Source organism: Rhipicephalus microplus, chromosome 2 (assembly GCF_043290135.1).
Source record: "Rhipicephalus microplus isolate Deutch F79 chromosome 2, USDA_Rmic, whole genome shotgun sequence".
Taxonomy (NCBI): Eukaryota; Metazoa; Arthropoda; class Arachnida; order Ixodida; family Ixodidae; genus Rhipicephalus; species Rhipicephalus microplus.
In genome coordinates this window covers 67916781-67922820 of record NC_134701.1, presented here as the reverse complement: position 1 = coordinate 67922820, position 6040 = coordinate 67916781, and the positions used below count along the sequence as shown (strand labels likewise).

General features: G+C 42.2%; 1 long non-coding RNA gene across 1 annotated transcript; it reads right to left on the bottom strand.

Moving 5' to 3' along the window:
* Positions 1-447: 447 nt before the first annotated feature.
* Positions 448-2284, bottom strand: LOC142784975 (uncharacterized). The gene is made up of 4 exons (XR_012888805.1): positions 1967-2284; positions 1798-1902; positions 1629-1742; positions 448-1068 (listed from the first exon to the last, which is right to left on the bottom strand). It is a non-coding gene; the product is annotated as an uncharacterized LOC142784975 (long non-coding RNA).
* Positions 2285-6040: the final 3756 nt, after the last annotated feature.

The following is a 6040-nucleotide window of genomic DNA, read 5'->3' as shown; positions in this document are numbered from 1 at the left end:
ACCTGGTGGTTGGTGAGAGCAAGTGGCGTGCGCTTCCTGTTTCGGTTTCACTGGCGCAAATTTTGAATTTTTATTTTTATTTTTTATTTTTATTTTGAATAATTTATAATAAAGAGAGATGCAGGTAGTGATAATTCACTACGATTTTATTTATCGCGCTTGTTCTTTTGGAACAAGTGATCATTGTATATATCAGTCAAAGAGACAGAGTATCCGCAATGTTTTATTCAAAGGCGAGGTAGAGTCTGAGAATATAAAAAGCACAATATGACAAAGGTAGACAACAAATGCATCTCGCCTTACAAATAAATTGTAACAAATATTGTAACAAACACAGAGAGAACACAGACAACGCACACATCGCTAGAGTTGGCAAAAGCCGAGAAATAGATTGTAGTCATCACTTATCCAGAATTGTGGACCTTAATTGGTGTTACGAGAGCGGTATTACAGGGCTAAAAAATAGCAGAAGGAAACCACTTTGGCTCATCATTTTTCACAAAGGCTCTACATCGTACGTTATCACTCACAAGCTATATAAAAATAAAATGGCAGCGTCCGCAGCCCCATCAAACGCTACAAGTTTGGGTATTCTTTTGAAACTTTTGATGGGCGAGATGAGGAGGTTGATGAGAAGCTAAAATACAAAAAGCGTGAGAACGTGAAGTGTGCCCACTTCATACTGTGTTCCTTACCCGCTCGAAGACATTTCAACAAGCGGTTTTGTTATCGATATAAAACTTGAGGTGGAGAGATAAAGCATACACAGTGACCAAGCGACCCACAGTAAAGTGTACAGTTCACCCGCATTTGCTACAACAATACAGACAGGATACCCAACATTCTTTTTAAGGTTATGCAAATCACTTCGAGCGAATACACAGTGTCCCTACTCCTCATAGCGGGTAATCAAAACAATGTATGCAACGAATGAGTGGTTAGTTTGGTGAGGCTGTCTCCGCAGTCTTTTGATAGTTTTCCGCTGTGCTGCTACTTTGGCTTGCAGATGTTCAATGGTTTGCTTGTACTTCATTGATGGAGACATTGTCACTGGCACACAGGAACGCACTGCAATAAACAAAAAAGTGAATGTAAAACCGAAGAACAACTAATCCCATACGATCACCGTAACTTAAGGCTTAAGTTTCTGTACCAACTAATTAACGGCCAATATCAAGTAGACATAGCCGATATTTTTTCTTTTTCTTCTGGCTACTCTACCAGGCAGAGACATGACCTCACCATAACCCCCTCATTACATAACCCCCTCATTTACATAACCCCCTCATTACATAACCCCCTCATTACATAACCCCCTCATTTACAGATACTGCAATCACCAAAGGTGATTGCAGTATCTGTAAATAAATAAATAATAAATAAATCACTTCCCTCGCTCTTTCAGACCCAAGGTGCACAACTTTCTGTGGTGCAAAGTTTTCGATTCCACTACCTAAAAACAAACCATTCACAATGTTGACAATGCACAAAAAAAAAATGAAAATCACTGAGAGCCCACCCTTACAATTTGTAAGTGCACACGTAGTGTCCTTTTGAGGATAGCTTCCTCAGAATGTCCTAAACATAAAATAGCACATTAAAAACAGCTGCAATAAAAGCATAGTCACCATTTTCTCTAGGGCACTCAGACGTGGAGCTGTTGGCGGAGACATCTTCTGGAGGGTCTTGTGAAGCTTGTTCAGTGCCTCGGACAGTGCTGTCGGAACAACCTTGCGAGCGGCCTGCGGAAGTCTCAATATCAATTCACTCTGGTGTTGAAGTGAACATACAACTTACCGGTCACACAAGTTCCTTTTGTGACAGCTGAACGACTGGTTAAGGTTTTCTCCGGCAAGACGAAGTCAGCAGAAATTCTTTCACCAGCTACAAGGGAGCTGCCACCTGCAGAGGTTTGGTCAACAGTCAATTTGGGTAAAAAAAAAAGAAATCACGACACTGAACGCACCCTGTTCATCGGGGCACCTCAATGTGTGGGAGCCGCTTTTTGAAGCCTCTACCGCAGGTCCTGAAGAAATGAAATTACGACAATGTGTCAGTAAGAGGCTTAAAATAACACAAACTGAAGCTCATCCGCACCTTGCAGTGCAGCTTCTGCAGTCATGTCACAGTCACTATTTGAAGCGACGCTCAGAAAATCTGCATATATGTGCAGTTGGTACAAGTTACAAAGCTTGTAGCATGGGGAAACTTAAACAACTCTCTCAAACGCATAAATTGGTAGAACGTGGAAGAAAAGAGAAGGCACCAACAAGGAAACAAGTAATTTGTGATTTTTGAAATTATCAACAGTGCCAGCTTTCACTGATGAAAGGTACAGGTGCTCGCGTCCGTGGCAGACGCAGCACGCGTCGCCTCGGCTTGACGCCGTGCCGCCTATGCTATACTGCATACGTAGCACAATGTTCCCGTCTAGCCGCCGCATAGAGCCGCAAACTTTCTCTTTAGCGAACCTCCCCGTCCTTACAAGCTACAGAAAAAGGTTACAACTGCGTGAATGAGACGCCACGTAAGAAACAAACTCGCACACACGAAGCGCAACGTGTGTGTGTGCATCTTTCTATGTTTGTTGCATGGTGTCTTATTCGCACAGGTGTAACCACTTTCTGAAAAAAATGACCGAACAAGACCAACAACATGTCATTCAACAAGCTTCGCTTGAAAACGTGCCTCACCTGTTATCTCACGCTTGAAAACGCCGGCGCAGCCGACGTTGACGAAAGCGACGAAAGCTTCTCGCTGTCAGTCATGCATGGGCTTGTCGCTGGGTGGATGGTGTTTATGACAGTACGGCTGAAGAAAAATAATCGCGTAAGGGGTGTTGAATAAATTGTTTTTATGTATAAAGAACATACCTAGTTTGGGCGTATGATTATTATTTTGTGAAAACAATTCTGTTGCACTGATTATAACTGTTTTTTTTGCGCTTGCGCCCTCTGACGTTTGATGAGAGCACTAGTTGATTACGTAATCGTGACGCACTTCCTGAGGCCAGGTTTCACGGAGTGTCCTCTCTTGTCTTCTTCTTTCTCTATGGTAGAAGCCAAATTAGAGGCGAGTCGACTCAGCTTCAGCCTCTCTTTTGCCATGCAAGGGCGACACGTTCAACTGCCATTGTCAGCCTTGAAATATGCAAATGATATAGTATTAATTGCCGACAACAAGGAAAATCTACAGGGATTGATAGACATCTGTGATGTTTAAGGAGATAAGCTAAATTTGAAGTTCATTAGGGGAAAATCGGCAATCATATATAATCATGGCGAAGGCAGTGAGCATAATGTACAGGAAGTCACGCTAGAAATAGTGGACAAATGCAAATATTTCGACGCGTGGATAAATAACGGTGCTGAGTACCTAAAGGAGCACGAAAGATACGTAAAGACTAAGGTTAACAGAAATGCAGCTATATTTGAAAATAGGGTGCTGTGGCACTACAATATGTATGACGTTGTGAGACGGATTATTAAAGGTATAATGGATCTGGTTTTAACGTTTGCTAATGCGGTCAGAGGTTCAAGCAAGATTGAAAATTAAACAACGTAACATAGGTGGACTTGCTTTGGGAGCACACGGGAACACACGAAACCCGGGGTTGCGGGGTGACATGGGATGGACATAGTTCGAGTGCATGGAAGCTAGCAGCAAAATAGAATTTGAAGAGTGGTTGAGAAAGAGAGAGAGGAGCGTTCGGCTAGGAAAGTTTTCAGCTACACTTGTACATGAACAATGTAGATACTAAATACAGGAAGCGAATTGTAAATATGTTAAGCAAGTATTTAGACAACAGCACAATACCAAGCCTAAAGAAAACATAGGTTAAAAAGAAGGTGAAAGAAACAGAGAGTGACATGTGGAAGATTTAAATGCTTACGAAATCATCACTGGAAACCTACAGAGCTTTCAAGCAGAAATGGTGAAAGAAAAGATCTACAATTATTCTCTATGTAGTCTTTTTTATTCATCAAATGCCCACAGCGCATTCATAGCTATTACAGTGGGGGGAGGGGTATGCATAAAGGACACAATACAAAGCATAGTTTGCAAGGAGAAAACACGGAAACATGATCATAACAATATCAGTACATCACAACATGGTCACGCCTAAACAACATTATCACGTAGCGCCTGAACGAATGCTGCATTTGGACTTATGCTAACAGTGTGTGCTGGTAACCAATTCCACGCTCCAATTGAATGGGGTAAAAGATGTTCCTGTGCATGGTAATTTTAAAGGACATTCTTTTTAATTCTAAGTCGTGGTTCACTTCTTTAGACACGTAGTCAGCGCCATATAAATATTTCGTGTGGTCGATCCCAGCTTGCAAATGGTAAAAATCATGGAATAATTTCAGTATTTGAGTGCAGCGTCTTTTTTAAAAACTGTCGCATTCAATTAATTTGTTTGTCTCAGTTACATCGAACTGCCTCGAATTGTTTTGAAAAACAAACTGCCCGGCTTTACTGTGAATTCTTTCCAGCCTGTCTCTGTTGATTCACGTCCAAGCATCCCAAACCGTACTACCATACTCAAGTATTGATCTCGCACTGGAAAGATATAGTAGAGCCCGTGCTTTCTTTGGAAATTGTTTAGCATTCCTTTACAGGTATCCTAGCAACCGAGATGTTTTGGGGAGAACGTAGTCAATGTGACGTGTCCATATAAATTGGGGGTATATGACACTTTCAAATATTTAAATTCTCGCATGGACAGTTGACCTGTTTCAATAATATTACAATTAGTTTATTAATATTATTAGTGATGTCGTTCACAAAAATCAAGAACAACAAAGGACCATGCACCAATCCTTGCGGTACTCCTAACGTAACGTTAACCTCACTTGACTTTTCATTATTACTTATAAGTTTTAAATGCCTTGATTGCAAACAATTCTCGGCTGTTCGATGCCAGAACGGGAGTATTGCGGACCAAGACGTACCGAGCCAAATTCGAAGGTACAGACACGTTATTTCGTGCGTGTGGAGAAGAAGAGGAAACGACTGAACATGTGATCAAGTTCTGTAAAGGGCTCCATCCTATTCTCCGAGAAAATGGCGAGCAATTTTTCAAAGCCTTTGAGTTTAAAGACGGTGAAGGCAAAATATTCTTTAAACACAAAGAAATAACCAGGGGGATGTTAACTGATTGATGGCTACAATCAAGCATCGAGTGAACTTCAATCTTTGAAAACATGGTGATAGTACTTAACTTTAAGGCTAGGTGGCATGAGCCAACGCCCGATCTGAAGGGCTCAGCTGGATACATCTATCCATCGATCCACCGAGAGCACCCGGCAGATTTCCAGCCCATTCCATATGCATAATGCTGTCGGAATCCTCTCTAAAGCAGTCAAGTTCCTCAGCCCTTTTCAGGTGAGTCTGTAGAGTAACAGCGCCGATTTAGCCAATGACCGACTCAAGCCCGAACCAATCAGAAAGTTTTTTTTTATCATTAGTGCCATTTGAAGAGCTCTATTTACCCAGGTGCCGGAACCTCCCATGCCTCACACGGCGATATCGTCCGCATAGAGAGCATGGTTAAGCAATATATCATCATCATCATCATCATCAGCCTGGATACGTCCACTGCAGGACAAAGGCCTCTCCCATGCTCCGCCAGTAACCCTGGTCCTGTGCTTGCTGCTGCCAATTTATACCCGCAAACTTCTTAATTTCATCTGCCCACCTAACCTTCTGTCTCCCCCTAACCCGCTTTCCTTCTCTAGGAATGCAGTTAGTTACTCTTAATGACCAGCGGTTATCCTGTCTACACGCTACATGCCCGGCCCATGTTCATTTCCTCTTCTTTATTTGAACTATGATATCCTTAACCCCCGTTGGTCCCCTAATCCACTCCGCTCTTTCTTGTCTCTCAAGGTTACACCTACCATTTTCTTTCCATTGCTCGCTGCGTCGTCCTCAATTTAAGCTGAACCCTCTTTGTGAGTCTCCAGGTTTCTGCTCCGTAGCTAAGTACCGGCAAGATAAAGCTGTTATATACCTTCCTCTTAAGGGATAATCG